Raw genomic sequence first — 18019 nt, forward strand, 5'->3', positions numbered from 1 at the left:
TCTATTAAGATGCATGTATTAATGTACACTTTAGAATAATCAAAAATTTATGAGCAAACATTGGGTAATGTTTTTGTATTTTGCACCACTAATCCTCTTGGTATGTTATTGACAGGTTTACCTGTGGAAGTGCAGGTGAGTCTTATTGTATAAAGGGAAATAACAGGTTATGCCAATAACTGCTTAGCTGACATTACGGGCATCTCACTGAGATAACTGCGAATTGTAGTAATGATGTAGAACCCGCTTGTCACTTAATTCGCGAAGTCCGATTACCCAGTGCTAGTAAATTTGACCAGCTGAGATATTCATAGCTTTCACCGTCACAAAACGAGGAAGCCAAGCACTTATAACTAAATAGCGTAATTTTTACGATATAGCAGTGCCTTTTTTGGTAAGAAAAACGATGCAACGTTCATTCGGACATGCATGCTTTTCCGAAGGAACAGACACTGTGGCGAATACCTCCGCTATGCAATATATGATAAGGACAACTGTCAGCTCTGTAATGCAATGAGGACAATGAAAATTCATGCCAGACCAGGACTTGAACAAGGATTTTCCGCCTATCACCAGTGGTCGCTTTACCATTGCCTATCCGAGAACGTTTCAAGGCCACACTCAAAACTGAAATGTCATCAACCATGTGCCTACAACCTGCACTCGTATATCCGTTATGTATAATCCCTTAGAGGAAAGGCATTTTAGTTGAAATTCGGTTGAACGATGTGGACAGATAAATAAGATATTGGAGTGCCTGTGTTGCGCAGAAATATGATGCAATGTTAATTCTGACATGCATGCATGAACAATTCATGCACTACAATACTATACTTATCCGCTGACACCGGGCCAGCGGTTCCCAATTAAAATGTCTGATGTCTATGAAAGTGTACATAATACATGTACGAGTGAAGGTTCTAGTGGCATGGTCGACGACATTTTGAAGTTCGAGTGTAAACGTGAACAGTGCTTGGTTAGCCAAATGGTAAGGCGACCGCTCGAGGTAAGTGGGAAATTCGAGTCTCAGTCTGGCAAAATTTTCATTGCCGCCGTCCCATTACACAGCCAATGGTTAATTATATTCTAACTGCGAATACACTTCGACTATTTCATAGCGGCTGTGGTCGCTGCACTGCCTGTCCCTCTTGAGACGTATGCAAATCTAGAGGAACCTTGTACCATAATGCTAAAGGCACTGCAGTATCGAATTTATCCTCCGACACCGGGCAAGTGTCTTTCAGTTAAAATGTCTACTTTGTATTGACATATACTTAATGTATGCAGAAGTGCAGGTTGTGATCACACGGTTTAGGCCGTATGGCTCTATGTAATATGGGACAACATCTGAGGTCATCAGTCCCCTAGACTTAGAACTACTTAAATCTAATTAACCTAAGGACATAATACACATCCATTCCCGAGGCAGGATTCGAACCTGCGACTGTAGCAGCAGCGCGGTTCCGGACTGAAGCGCCTAGGAAACCTCGGCCACAGTGAGGCCATATGGAGTCTGGTGGTGAAGAGTGCTCGAATAGCCTAAGAGTAAAGCATAAGTGGGAAATCCGGGTTAGAATCCAAGTTTGTCACACATTTTCACTGTCGTCTTTTAATTATGCAGCTGGTGGTTGTCCATATTCGTATCTACAATTATATTCCTTCTGTCTAATAAAAATTCAGTCTGTCTGCGTTATTTTAGGAGGAGTAGGCGTTCGCTCAACTGTCTCTCTGTGGAGAGTTAGAGGGTAATGTGCTGAAGAACTGAGATTTTCATGCAGGTATACCAAGAACCAAACAGAATAATGGGGAAGCCCCACACCAACGGACTTGAGTACCCCGAAAACTAAGAGTTCAATCTCAGAAGAGTTGTGGATCTGAAGGAATTTGTGGACAGCAGTACTCCAAGCCTGTAGGGAATCTACTACTCTTTATCAAATACATAGTCTGGCGAACTGTTCACTCACACCTTCTTCTTATCTTCCCTATCAGTAGAACAGAGTTTCCTGTTAATGGAGTTGATTCTGGAGGGAATCTGCCACTCTTTGGACGCTACACATGCACAGTGTGGCGTACCGTGGAGTCCCAAGCGAAATGAAATCATACTTCAACTTTTTGGTCTCCTTCCTTCTCCTTTCTTAGTGAGTAAGTATTATGGGTCTTCATTTCCCTACACTGAAGAGCCCGAATAAACTGATACACCTGAGAAATATTGTGTAGGACCCCCGCGAGCACGCAGAACTGCCACAACACGACGTGGCATGGACTAATGTCTAAAGTTGTGCTGGAAGGAACTGACAGCATGAATCCTGCAGGGCTGTCTAGAAATTCGTAAGAGTACAAGGGGGTGGAGACCTCTTCTGAACAGTACGTTGCAAGCCATCCCAGACATGCTCAATAATGTTCATGTCTGGAGAGTTTGGTGTCCAGCGGAAGTGTTTAAACTCAGTAATGTGTTCCTGGAGTCACTCTGCAGCAATACTGGACGTCTGGGATGTCGCATTCTTCTGCTGGAATTGTCGAAGTCCGTCAGAATGCACAATGGGTATGAATGGATGCAGGTGATCAGACAGGATGCTTACGTACGTCCCATATCACTCCAACTGCTCACGCCCCACACCAATACAAATGCTCCTCCGTGTTGAACGGTTTCCTGCTAACTTGCAGCAACCGTAGATTCATGAGGTAATTTCTATGCCCATACACGTCCATCTGCTCGATACAGTTTGAAACGAGACTCGTCAGACCAAGCAACATGTTTTCAGTCATCAACAGTCCAATGTCGATGGTGGCGGGCCCAGGCGAGGCGTAAAGCTGTGTGTCGTGCAATTATCAAGAGTACACGAGTGGACCTGCGGCTCCGAAAGCGCATATCGATGATGTTCAATGGCTCGCACGGTGTAACTTGTTGATGGCCCAGCATTGAAATCTGTAGCATTCCACGGAAGGGTTGCTGTTCTGTTACGTTCAACGATTCTCTTCAGTCGTCGTTGGTCTCGTTCTTGCAGGATCTTTTTCCGGCCGCAGTGACGTCGGAGATTTGATGTTTTGCAGGATTCCTGATATTCACGGGATACCCGTGAAATGGTCGTACGGGAAAATCTCCACTTCATCGCTACCTCGGAGATGCTGTGTCCCGCCGCTTGTGCCCGACTGCAACACAACATTCAAACTTACTTAAATCTTGACAACGTGTCATTGTAGCAACACTAACCTATTCAACAATTGCGCCAGACACTTGTTGTCTTACGTAGGCTTTGCCGACCGCAGTGCCGTATTCTGCCTGTATCTGAATACGTGTGCCTACACCAATTTCTTTGGCACTTCTGTAAATATGCTATTAGTGAGTAACGATCTTTTTGGTATAAGTGTTATTACCGATTTGGACATGTCAGCTTTGTTACATAACAACGACAGGGCATAGTTTATGTTAATGAATTTTAGGTTTCCATTGAAATACTGTGGCTTCAGACAAGAGCGGAGAAAGTAGGAAATAGGGCCTGTAATCTATGAAAGTAAAGATCAGTAGGAAGATATTCGAGTACTTTACATAGAACGTGTGAGAAATCCGTTTTCTAAAATCTAAGCAATTAACACTGCATTGAATTGTATTTAAACGGGTTATTACTTTACTAGGAATTGTATGAATTTAATAAGCTTGTGCCACATAGAGACGAGTAACAGTGGTTTTGTTGTTATTTAGAGTTGTGAGGAAGTAATGTTGTAATCACACCAGAAATTTCTGTGAACGAGTCAGCAGGCTGACGTAAGGAAAATGGTAATTAGATCACTAGGACGACCTATTTAATGGATAAAACAGGTGTAATGCGATCCATACGCTGACTTAAGCAGTGCCTCTATGAACGATAGCGCGCTGTTTGTAAAGCTCTTTTACAAGAACGGTGGGTGCGCGCTAGTAGCCCTGCAAAAGTACCGGATACTAAAATGTGTGGAAAATGACATTCGTCCGATGTGGAGAAATCAATACAATATTTTGAAAAGAAATGTTGTTTGGAAGTCCAATGTGGCAGAGGGACGAAAGCAAATGACCCATAGTCGTCTGCTCAATTTACAGGATGAAAAGTATTTAAACCGACAAACTCTGGGAGGTTGTAGGGCACATCAAAACAAATATTTTTCCCTGATGTCATTTTTTCCTATGAGAATGATTTAAACCGGTGGAGGTCGTATTACGTACTACGTAGCGCACCACAACGCACGAACTGCGCAGCGGGTTTGTCAACAACAATGTCCTAATCGCCGTATCCCACATCATACGACCTTTGCTGCCGTGTACCAACGTCTGCGTGAGAAGGGTAATTTAGCAGATTAACTGGACAGGGACACTGTCGCACGGTAAGAACGCTACAATCTGAGGAAACTGTCTTGCAGCACTTCAATCAGCACTCGGGCAGTTGCACGTAACATGGGGACGAATCAGACGAATGTAAGAACAGTCCTTCGAGAGCAATTGTTAGGTTCATTTCACTTACAACGTGCTCACAACCTGGAACCAGTTGATTATCCACCCAGAGCACAGTTTTCGCAGTAGTACCTGGAAGAGTGTGAAATGCATCCTAGATTTCTTCAACATGCACAATTCGCATGTTTGGAGTGAGGATAACCCACATGCCACAGTTACTAGCGCTCATCAAGTGCCGTTCTTCATTAGTGTGTGGGTCGGTGTTGTTGGGGACTGTTTTATTGGGCCGTATCTGCTACCTAGGCCATTAAATGGCAGGCACTAATACAATTTTCTCTCCAGAGCATTGGCAGAATTGCTGGAAGACGTCCCGCTCCCTACAAGAATACTTAAATATCAGAATCACAATAAGAAATATGGTAACATGCTCCGAATTGTCTTCAACAGAATGAGTATAGGTTAGGAACTGGATTACTAGTGGAGAGGGGATGGGTTGGGTCACGTTCCCGACCCTAACCTCACCTGCAAGCCACACATGAAAAATAAATCAGTAGTACAGCAGATACAAGAATATGACGACAAACATCTGGTGTCTGATATAAAGGAAGATCTTGAACTCCCTATGGATGCGTTTAGAAGGCTAGAGCTGACAAAAATAACAAGGCAGTGAAGTATTTTGCGATGTCGCTGTTCGGGACTTCTCTTCTGTCCACGTAGTTTACCCTGGAAGGAACACACATCAAGGATTTACTGAATGATTAATTTGGGTCTGGGAAACGATGGTGAGGAACCTCAGGCTGCAGAAGAAGGAAAAGTGCATGCTGAACTGCCACCAGTTGACGGTGACAGTGAAGGTGCTAAACTGTGCTACTGCTAAAGACTCATTCTTTGAATGCTGTAGTTTATGACTGCAATTATCTATCACCTTATTTATGTCATTTCATTGTAGCCATTTTTGTTACTGTTTTTGTGGAGTAAAAAAAAAAACAAGAAACGCATGAGGTCCCAATATGACGGGGCGCCGGCACATTTCAGTCATCGTGTGCCTCGATTCCTGGACCGACGGTTCCCAGAAACGTGGACTGGCAGAGGTGGTCCTGTACCACGGCCTGCTCGATCCCCAGATATGTCCCCCCTGGCATTTTTTGTGTGGGGAGAGATGCGCAACGTTGTTCACGCAACTCCTGCTGCATCAGAAGAGGATCTGGTTGCCCGGATAGTAGCAGCAGCAGGAGCAATTCAGGATACTCCTGGGGTTTCTCCCCGTGTCAGACAGAACATGATCCGACGGTGTAACCTTTCTTTACATGTCAATGGAGGCATTTCTGAAAATTTACTGTAATAGAAATTGGGTTGTGTTAATGTGTTGTCTCTTGGTCATAAAAATATGGAGAAGTATTTGTTGGTTTAAGTAATTTGCCGCCAGAGAAATCTTCCTCCACAGGTTTAAATACTCCTCATAGGAAAAAATGACATTAGGGAAAAATATTTGTTTTGATGTCCTTTACAACATCCCAGAGTTTGTCGGTTTAAATACTTTTCGCCCTGTATGGCCACAGCACTGTAGGAGGGGTCGATCAGTGGTGTGCCGACATACAGTACACGGGGAATTTCCCGTACGTTGGACAAGCCTGCGAGCACGGCGCATAACATCCTACGAAACTTCCTGCATTGCTATCCACACAATATCAGCTATATTTAGGCGTTGCTTCCTGTAAACCTGCCAACAAGACCAACGTTCGCTCTGGAATTCCTTGCACGCGTGGAAATGGACAGTGAATGACCATGGAACATTCTGTGGCCAGACGAAGCTCATTTCCATCTACAAGGACGTGTCACCATACAAAATTGCAAAATATAGGAAACGGAAAATCCGCACGCACAGTAACCGGTGCCATTTCTTTCCTCAAAGGTGACAGTGCGGTGTAGGTCGACGGCATCGTTTATCGCAGGGCCGTATTTTTTGACGAGATAAGTGCTATTGGTCCTGCTACCTGTACCATCAATGTTAAATTCAATGAGAGTCTTGAGCTCACTAACGTCATTTCAACCCTTGCACAACCTGGATGTGTGGGCAGGACCATTTGCATCCAAGATGGCGCTCCTTCGCACATTGCACTGCCAGTGAAACGTCTGTTGCAGAGGCATTGCGGAAATTCTAGAGTTATCAGCCGTTATATCCGTACAGCCTGGCCGTATAGATCACCTGATCTTAATCCGTGTCCCTTCTGGCCTCGAAGACGTGTTCAGTGGTCAAATTACGATACGTAGGTGGAGGTACGCACTGCGGAACGCATTCTAAATGTGACCTCCAAGACACTCTGCTCTGTTTGGCACATGCTGTTTCTCGATTTCACGTTGCGGCAGAAAATTAAGAACAGGATACTTACGCCAGTTTGATGACAATTGGAGATCGACCTCAGGACAATTAAAAAACCTATTTTTCCAATGTGGTACAACCTTGTCGTGGTGGATGGGTTTACCTAAGTAACTGTGCCACAACTGTTTACTGCCTAACATGTGCAGTCATGTATGTTGAACGGTACTGATTATGTATTATACAACCCAAAGCATAGCCAACGTATAGCGACTCTGCAGTCATTTTTAGCCGAAGCCAATCGCGTTATAGCGCTTACAGCGCCAGATATAGGTAAAATTGTCGTTAAATTTGTTTTGTTCCATGACGTGTCCCCCTGCGTCAGTAATACGCTGTTCAAATTTAATGCCATTCTGAACAGTAGTTCTTTTTCTACAGCGTCTTGAAAATGGAACTTTAATTATGGACATTGTAGAAATATTGATGTGGAGATATTCAAAAGAAAATAAAGAATTTCGAAAAGAGCATAGTTCGTGAATCAGTAACTGTAGGAATGTGCAGTACTTTCATGTATACAGTTCAAGTATAAAAAGGGCGTATGAGGCTTGCAGAGTATGTAGGACACAGCTTTATTGAGGAGTCTGGCTCAGTAATATGTGAACCATTATTAACAAGGATAGAGGTTTTAATTTAGGCAAAGAGTTTTTCTTCGATTTCACCAGGTTGAGCAGTGGCGCTTCTTCCTGGCGCGCCAGTCTCTTGGATGTCCATTATCGATCCTTCGATGTTTCTTGTCTTTGCTTGCCTTGTTGTTTTCCGCATTCGCGGGGCGAGTGGCAGTTGACGTTTGCTCGAGCTACCTGCTGAGACGCCGCGTGGTACGAGGTGGGAAGCAACCACGTATAAGTGGAGTTGGTTGTACGCGGTCTGCCGGTTCAGCATGGAGGATATGTGTTGGCTCCCTGCAGTCTGCTCTCCTGATTTTGCTCGCCGTGCCTTGCGACCGCCTAGCTTGGGTTGCTGCCTGGTGTATCCTACACGAGTCATACCGGACGTCCAGCAGAAGCCAGCAGAAGTTAAGCAGCCTTGTGTCTTTTTAAAGAAAAGGAGCAAATGTATAAGACCTTTTGTAATCAATTTTGGTGGCCTCTTAAGCGTGGCCTTCGCGTTTACACTGCCTTTGAGGAGAGCTAATTCTTTTAAATTTAAATAATTAGGGTTCCCTGTCCTTTATAATCCTTTGGGGGTTTTATTTGAATTTTCTCTTTGGGGTTCCTTCCTTGTGCTTGTTTAAATGTTTACTTGTATAGCGGGAAGTGAATCCTGGTTAAAACTCGGAGAAGGTATTTGATGTTACTGCCGCTTCCGGCATTTGTCCTTTCAATTAAGTGTTGTCATCCCTTCGAGCGACCTGGTGTCACTCCTCGTTAATTAATGCTGGTTTATGTGTACTTAAATTTGAATTGGCCATTTGAATTAATGTTTTGAAGGGCAAACTCATTGTATACCACCTTGTGCCCCGGTCTAGTACCTTAATTTTCAGTGCTACGAGTTAGCTCCACTACCGGCTTTACTGATATGCTCCTTTCAAAATCTTATCTTGTATAAGTTTGGCCCATGTGCGTCTGGGAACACAGAGATGAGCTTTAGTGTGACTTCAGTGCTAGTCAGTTAATGTACACTCCTGGAAATGGAAAAAAGAACACATTGACACCGGTGTGTCAGACCAAATATACTTGCTCCGCACACTGCGAGAGGGCTGTACAAGCAATGATCACACGCACGGCACAGCGGACACACCAGGAACCGCGGTGTTGGCCGTCGAATGGCGCTAGCTGCGCAGCATTTGTGCACCGCCGCCGTCAGTGTCAGCCAGTTTGCCGTGGCATACGGAGCTCCATCGCAGTCTTTAACACTGGTAGCATGCCGCGACAGCGTGGAAGTGAACCGTATGTGCAGTTGACGGACTTTGAGCGAGAGCGTATATAGGGCATGCGGGAGGCCGGGTGGACGTACCGCCGAATTGCTCAACACGTGGGGCGTGAGGTCTCCACAGTACAGAGATGTTGTCGCCAGTGGTCGGCGGAAGGTGCACGTGCCCGTCGACCTGGGACCGGACCGCAGGGACGCACGGATGCACGCCAAGACCGTAGGATCCTACGCAGTGCCGTAGGGGACCGCACTGCCACTTCCCAGCAAATTAGGGACACTGTTGCTCCTGGGGTATCGGCGAGGACAATTCGCAACCGTCTCCATGAAGCTGGGCTACGGTCCCGCACACCGTTAGGCCGTCTTCCGCTCACGCCCCAACATCGTGCAGCCCGCCTCCAGTGGTGTCGCGACAGGCGTGAATGGAGCGACGAATGGAGACGTGTCGTCTTCAGCGATGAGAGTCGCTTCTGCCTTGGTGCCAATGATGGTCGTATGCGTGTTTTGCGCCGTGCAGGTGAGCGCCACAATCAGGACTGCATACGACCGAGGCACACAGGGCCAACACCAGGCATCATGGTGTGGGGAGCGATCTCCTACACTGACCGTACACCACTGGTGATCGTCGAGGGGACACTGAATAGTGCACGGTACATCCAAACCGTCATCGAACCCATCGTTCTACCATTCCTAGACCGGCAAGGGAACTTGCTGTTCCAACAGGACAATGCACGTCCGCATGTATCCCGTGCCACCCAACGTGCTCTAGAAGGTGTACGTCAACTACCCTGGCCAGCAAGATCTCCGGATCTGTCCCCCATTGAGCATGTTTGGGACTGGATGAAGCGTCGTCTCACGAGGTCTGCACGTCCAGCACCAACGCTGGTCCAACTGAGGCGCCAGGTGGAAATGGCATGGCAAGCCGTTCCACAGGACTACATCCAGCATCTCTACGATCGTCTCCATGGGAGAATAGCAGCCTGCATTGCTGCGAAAGGTGGATATACACTGTACTAGTGCCGACATTGTGCATGCTCTGTTGCCTGTGTCTATGTGCCTGTGGGTCTGTCAGTGTGATCATGTGATGTATCTGACCCCAGGAATGTGTCAATAAAGTTTCCCCTTCCTGGGACAATGAATTCACGGTGTTCTTATTTCAATTTCCAAGAGTGTAATATTCATTTTGGCTTGGCTTCAACTGAAGAGTTTGAGTGGAGCGTAGTGTGTTTGATTTGTTATTCATTTAATTACTGTAGGTTGGTTTATTTAATGGGAAGCAAGACATTTAAACACTGTTGGTATTAACTTACCTAGTTGCGGGGTGTTGCTAATTCGTTCCAAATGGCCTACTACTTATTCAATGGCAAGGCGGTTGATTAGTTGGTTACTGTGAGTACAGATTCACGCTATTTATTTGTTGCCGAAATTGTTACATTGTCTGTGTCATAATTCAACCAGTAGCTACGTGTTTGAGCTAAACTGATGTAAACTTTACATTGCCTCTTTAAAATTAGTTGCCAGCAGAAACCCTTAAGAGAACTAAGTTTTGTCACTGCTTATGTTAACCTGTATACATGGAAAAAGCCTGGAGATACTGACAGGTTTCAGATAGATTATTTAATGGTAAGACAGAGATTTAGGAACCAGGTTTTAAACTGTAAGACATTTCCAGGGGTAGATGTGGACTCTGACCAGAATCTGTTGGTTATGACCTGTAGGTTAAAACTGAAGGAACTGCAAAAAGGTGCGAACTTAAGGAGATGGGACCCGGATAAACTGAAAGAACCAGAGGTTGTACAGTGTATCAGGGAGAGCAAAAGGGAACAATTGACAGGAATGGGGGAAAGAAATACAGTAGAAGAAGAATGGGTAGCTTTGAGGGATGAAGTAGTGAAGGCAGCAGAGGATCAAGTATGTAAAAAGACAAGGGCTAGTAGAAATCCTTGGGTAACAGAAGATATATTGAATTTAATTGATGAAAGAATAAAATACAATAATGCAGTAAACGAAGCAGGTAAAAAGGAATACAAACGTCTCAAAAATGAGATCAACAGGAAGTGCAAAATGGCTAAGCAGGGATGGCTAGAGGAACTACTGACGGCCTTGGGAGAGCCAGTCCTGACAAAACTCTACCATCTGGTGAGCAAGATGTATGAAACAGGCGAAATACCCTCAGACGTCAAGAAGAATATAATAATTCCAATCCCAAAGAAAGCAGGTGTTGGCAGATGTGAAAATTACCGGACTATTAGTTTAATAAGTCACAGTTGCAAACTACTAACGCGAATTCTTTACAGAAGAATGGAAAAACTAGTAGAAGCCGACCTCGGGGAAGATCAGTTTGGATTCCGTAGAAACGTTGGAACACGTGAGCCAATACTGACCCTACGACTCATCTTAGAAGCTAGATTAAGGAAGGGTAAACCTACGTTTCTAGCATTTGTAGACGTAGAGAAAACTTTTGACAATGTTGACTGGAATACTCTCTTTCAAATTCTGAAGGTGGCAGGGTTAAAATACAGGGAGCGAAAGGCTACTTACAATTTGTACAGAAACCAGAAGGCAGTTATAAGAATCGATTGGCATGAAAGGGAAACAGTGGTTGGGAAGGGAGTGAGACAGCGCTGTAGCCTCTCCCCGATGTTATTCAATCTGTATATAGAGCAAGTAGTAAAAGAAACAAAAGAAAAGTTCGGAGTGGGTATTAAAATCCATGGAGAAGAAATAAAAACTTTGAGGTTCGCCGATGACATTGTAATTCTGTCAGAGACAGCAAAGGACTTGGAAGAGCAGTTGAACGGAATGGATAGTGTCTTGAATGGAGGATATAAGATGAACATCAACAAAAGCAAAACGAGGATAATGGAATGTAGTCGAATTAAGTCGGGTGATGCTGAGGGAATTAGATTAGGAAATGAGACACTTAAAGTAGTAAAGGAGTTTTGCTATTTGGGGAGCAAAATAACTGATGATGGTCGAAGTAAAGAGGATATAAAATGTATACTGGCAATGGTAAGGAAAGCGTTTCTGAAGAAGAGAAATTTGTTAACATCGAGTATAGATTTAAGTGTCAGGAAGTCATTTCTGAAAGTATTTGTATGGAGTGTAGCCATGTATGGAAGTGAAACATGGACGATAAATAGTTTGGACAAGAAGAGAATAGAAGCCTTTGAAATGTGGTGCTACAGAAGAATGCTGAAGATTAGATGGGTAGATCACATAACTAATGAGGAAGTATTGAATAGGATCGGGGAGAAGAGAATTTTGTGGCACAACTTGACTAGAAGAAGGTATCGGTTGGTAGTACATATTCTGAGGCATCAATGGATTACCAATTTAGTATTGGAGGGCAGCGTGGAGGGTAAAAATCGTAGAGGGAGACCAAGAGATGAATACACTAAGCAGATTCAGAAGGATGTAGGTTGCTGTGGGTACTGGGAGATGAAGAGGCTTGCACAGGACACAATAGCATGGAGAGCTGCATCAAACCAGTCTCAGGACTGAAGACCACAACAACAACAACAACAAAATGTTAACCTTTACTGGGAGCAATATTTCATGTAGTTAAATTTTGTCTTAAAATGTGTATTTCTCTGATGTAATAAACGAGTGATAAAAGAAAAAAGCAAAAGGGCCTGGTCCCTCCCATTGACCGGTTTTCAACACGTATCACAGTTATCTCATCCGCCACAGACGAAAAACAGCAAGGGGTCTGTTTAGTTCTACGGAATGTAGGTTGTTGGTGCGTTGAGGGTTGCAGACCCGGGCCTTGCTCGGGGGTCCAGCAGTCCAACAGTCCGTGATGAGGCGGCTAAAAGGGAAGCTCCAGGCACGGTCAAGGCTGCTTTCACACGCCGCTGCCAGGAGAGTTGCTTCGCAGCGCTTCTCTGCAAAGCACAGAGCCGCCACTGTGGGAAAGCGTAGCTTCTGTCGCTGTGAGCAGCTTTGATGCTGCCGCTACTGCTACTCTGTCTGCTCGACCGCTGCGTTACACTCCCGTAATGGAGGCTGATAACAAGCTGTTTCGCCTCTCTTCCTGAATTAGAAACACAAAAGCAAGTGGTGTAAAAGTAAATTGTGAATACATCCATTTCTATATGGGCTTGAAGCTAAAGTTTGGTTCATAGACTGTACCATCGAATGCTGTAAAGCTTCACAACTGATAAATATACAGGGTGGTACGCAGATAGTGACCGGGCCAAATATCTCACGAAATAAGCATCGAACGAAAAAAACTAGAGAGAACGAAACTCGTCTAGCTTGCAGGGGAAAAACAGATGGCGCTATGGTTGGCCCGCTAGATGGCGCTGCCATAGGTGAAACGTATATAAACTGCATTTTTTAAAAATAGGAACCCCCATTTTTTATGAAATATTCGTGTAGTACGTAAAGAAATATGAATGTTTTAGTTGGACCACTTTTTTCTCTTCGTGGCAGATGGCCCTGTAATACTCACAAACGTATAAGTACGTAGTATCACGTAACATTCCGCCAACGCGGACGGTATTTGCTTCGTGATAAATTATCAGTGTTAAAATGGACCGCTTACCAAACGGTCGATATCGTATTGACATATCGCTATTGTGATTAAAATGTCCAACGGGCGTGTGCTATGAATACTGCTCGGTATCCTGGACGACATCATCCAAGTGTCCGGACCGTTCGCCTGATAGTTGCGTTAATTTAAGGAAACAGGAAGTGTTGAACCACATGTCAAACGTCCACCACGACCTGCAACAAATGATGATGCCCAAGTAGGTGCTTCAGCTGCTGTCGCGGCTAATCCGCACATCAGTAGCAGACAAATTGCGCGAGAATTTGGAATCTCAAAAACGTCGGTGTCGAGAGTACTACATCAACGTCTATTGCACCTGTACGATATCTCTATGCACCAGGAACTGCATGGCGACGACTTTGAACGTCGTGGACAGTTCTGCCACTGGTCACAAGAGAAATTATGGGACGATGACAGATTTTGCACGCGATCTATTTAGCGATGAAGCATCATTCACCATGAGCGGTAACGTAAACCGGCATAATATGCACTATTGGGCAACGGAAAATCCACGATGGTTGCGGCAAGTGGAACATCAGCGACCTTGGTGGGTTAATGTATGGTGCGGCATTATGGGAGGAAGGATAATTGGCCTCCATTTTATCGATGGCAATCTAAATGGTACAATGAATGCTGGTTTCCTACGTAATGTTCTACCGATGTTACTACAATATGTTTCACTGCATGACAGAATGGCGATGTACTTCCAGCATGATGGATGTCCGGCACATAGCTCGCGTGCGGTTGAAGTGGTATTGAATAGCATATTTCATGACAGGTGGATTGGTCGTCGAAGCACCATACCATGGCCAGCACGTTCGCCGGATCTGACGTTGCCGGTTTTCTTTCTGTGGGGAAAGTTGAAGGATATTTGCTATCGTGATCCACCGACAACGCCTGAAAACATGCGTCAGCGCATTGTCAGTGCATGTGCGAACATTACGGAAGGCGAACCGCTCGCTGTTGAGAGGAATGCCGTTACACGTATTGCCAAATACATTGAGGTTGATGGACATCATTTTGAGCATTTATTGCATTAATGTGCTATTTACAGGTAATCACTCAGAAATGATTAGTTCACAAAGGTACATATATCACATTGGAACAACCGAAATAAAATGTTCAAGCCTACCTACGTTCTGTATTTTAATTTAAAAAACCTACTTGTCACTAACTGTTCGTCTAAAATTGTGAACCATATGTTTGTGATTATTACAGAGCCATTTATCACAAAGCGAAAAAAGTGGTCCAACTAAAACATTCATGTTTCTTTACGTACTACGTGAATATGAAATAAAAATGGGGGTTCCTACTTAAAAAAAACGTAGTTGATATCCGTTTGATCTATGGCAGCGCCATCTAGCGGGTCAACCATAGCGCCATCTTGTTTCCCCCTTCAAACTAGACAAGTTTCGTTCTTTGTAGTTTTTTCGTTTGACGCTTACTTCGTGAGATATTTGGCCCGGTCACGATCAATGGACCACTCTGTATATCGAAACTGGATACAGATTGTAATCTGCTTCTTCCCCGTCTTTCAGTCCATCTCGTTTCCGCTCTCTTTGTCAACCACCTCCTCCTGAGCCTCTCTCTGTGCATCACACCCCTAACCTCTCTCTCTGCACATCTTCTCCTCTTCCATATCTCTCCGTCCCTCCTCCTCCCCTCTCTCTGCCAACCTCTTCCTTCCCAACTTCTGTATCCATTTCTTCACTCCCCCTCCTCCACCGCCTCTATCCGTTTCTTCTTCTCCTTTCCCTCGGATCTTGAGCTTTGCTTACTGCTATTGTCAACGAATCGTTGTCACTTAAAATGAATGGATTAATCGTATACGCCTTATTGCAAACTAACCTTGCTGCTTCACTGACAATATTTCACATAGTATTAATCTGCGAATGTGTAGAATTACAAAGTTTCGGACAATTCTGATTCCATAATAGTACTCTGATCATAAGCCGCTAAGCCATAACTACAATTTTCCTGTTTTCCACTGACCGAGGTGACTCAGTGGTTAGCACACTGGACTGGCAGTTGGAAGGACGACGGTTCAAACCAACGTTGGACCATCCTGATTTACGTTTTCCGTGATTTCCCTAACTCTCATCTGTTAAATGGTTGGATGGTTCCTTTGAAAGGGCACCGTTGACTTCTTTTGCCGTCCTTCCCTAATCTGATGTGATCGATGACCTCGTTCTTTGCTCCCTTCCCTCAAATCAACCTCTTTTCTATTAAAACCTGCTGCGAGAAATACCACACAGTTCTGAAAAAAATTTTTTGTTTAAAATTATACATACGGAGAGAGAGTATGTATGAGAGAAGTAATTTCTCTTTTATGGGAGAAGTAGTTTGTCTAACGTTTAAATAACATGCTATTGTAGGTAAAGCGGACTGTGGGAAATAAAGTGAAACTGCATATTTTCACAACACAGCATACCACAAATTATTTTTTTCTTTTGGGTATAGTGTAAAACTTCGAAGTAAATTGGTCGAGAACTCTTGAAGATTTTTCCTATAAACCTTTCCCGTTTATATATTAAGAAATGGTTTTTCCTATATCCGTCCGCACATTTATTAGAGAATTGCGTAAAAATGTTTAAGTAAATTGGTCAGGAACTTCTTGAGATTTTTTCAATCCGTCCGCTAGTTTATTGTACTAACGTGTGAAAGTCTGAAGAAAAACGGCCAAGAACTTTTCGAGATTTTTTTGTAATAGCGTTAAACGATGACTTGTCTTCGTACAGTATATAGTCTTATATAACAAAAAATATGTAATCTATATCGGCTTGAACGTTTATTATTAGAGTATTGTGCGAAAGTTTGAGGTAACGTTTTTTTCTCTTTATGTTATACATGTATTTATATACCTTAGATACTCAATAAATGTGTAACCTATGTTTATCCGAATGTTTATTGAAGTTACAACGTTAAACAACGACTTATCTTGATGTAGTAGTGCGGCTGACAACCTCCAGCTCTCATTTTTTGTATATATCTCATTACTTTCGTATTTCTATTATTTACTCTTAATCCATATTCTGCACTCATCAGACTGTTCATGCCATTCAACATATCATGTAATTCTTTTTAACTTTCATATCCGTCCGCCATCAGTGGCGGCACTGATATCCTTTCACCTTCTATTTTAATCCCACTCTTGAATCTTTCTTTTATTTTCGTTATTCCTTCATTCATGTATATACTGAACACTAGGTGTGGAAAACTACGTTCGTGTATTACACTATTTTTAATACTTGAAATTCGCTCTTGTTCTTCCACTCTGATTGTTTCCTCTTGGCTTTTGTACACTCTACATTACCCATCTTTCCCTATAGCTTACTCCTATTTTTCTCAGAATTAAGAATATCTTGCAGCATTTTACATCGTCAAACGCTTTCTCCAAGTCGAAGAATCCTATGGTCATTGCATGATTTTTCTTTAGTCCTGATGCCATTACCAATCATTAGAACTGCTTCTCTTGTGCCTTTGCCTTCCCTAAAGCCAAACTGATCGTTATCGAACACATCCTCAATTGTCTTTTCCATTGTTTCCTATTATTACTCTTGTCAGTAATTTAGATTCATGAGCTATTATCTCATCGTGTAATTATTCTCCCACTTATTGTAACTTACTATCTTCGAAATTGTATGGATGACGTTTCTCCGTCTAATGGTATATCGCTAGTCTCATACATTGTACAGACCAACGTGAATAGTCACTTTCTTGACACTTTTTTATGACTTAAAAATTGCAATTGAATGTTGTCTACCGTTCCTGTCTTATTTTACCTAATACTGAATCTCCTACGTCCTCCCTGTCGACTCCTGTTTCTTCTTGTCTCATATTATCTGACAAGTCCCCACCTCCCTCTCACAGAGTCCTCAATGTACTCTTTCCACCTACCCATATCCTCCTTAGTATTTAACAGTGGAATTCCCATTACGCTCATAATGTTATCACCCTTGATTTTAATTTCACTGTAGGTTCTTCTAACTTCTGTATACGCTGAATCAGTCCTTCAGACAATCATTTTTTGTCTCCCTTTCTTCTCATTTTTCACGAAATCATTTCACCTTAGCTTCGTTGCACTTCTGGTTTCCTCACAGTTACTTTCTTTGTACCTATTTTTTTCTTTGTTACCACTATGATTGCGCTTTTTAGAACTGTCCAGTCATCTTTCGCTGAGCATCCTACTGAACTATTTAGTACCGCAGTATCATTAGACTCAGGAAACTTCAAGTGTATCTCTTGATTCCTTAGTACTCCCATAGCCCAATACATAGAACACTGATCCCTGGCTAATCTATTAAACTTATGGCTACTCCTCACAGTTATTAAACTGTGATCTGAGTCTGTATGTGTTACAGGGCAAGCATTTCATAATTTCTGCCTGACTATCATGTAATCTAAATGGAATCACCCTGAATCCCCCAACCTTTTCCATTTACACCTCCTCCTTTCGTGGTTTTTTCAACAGAGTATTCGCTATTACAAATTGAAATTAAGTCTTTCTCTTCTCTCTTTCCTACCACCAAACGCATATTCTCCCGAAATGGAAAGGCGATAAATGAAAGTGAAGTGGGAGTTACAATTTTGTGAGAAGAATTTACCTGATTACCGAAAAAACTATGTGGGAACGTGGTCCCACGAATAGATCAGATTCCCTCAGAATTATTGAGATTCTTATCATGGTCAGCTATGAAACAACTAGTCTACATAGCGTGCAGCTTATCTTAGGTGAAATATCTGCAGACGTCAGGAAGAGTGTAATAATTCCAATTCCAAAAACAGCAGGTGCTAACAG

This window comes from Schistocerca serialis, chromosome 10 (genome assembly GCF_023864345.2).
Source record: "Schistocerca serialis cubense isolate TAMUIC-IGC-003099 chromosome 10, iqSchSeri2.2, whole genome shotgun sequence".
Classification (NCBI taxonomy): domain Eukaryota; kingdom Metazoa; phylum Arthropoda; class Insecta; order Orthoptera; family Acrididae; genus Schistocerca; species Schistocerca serialis.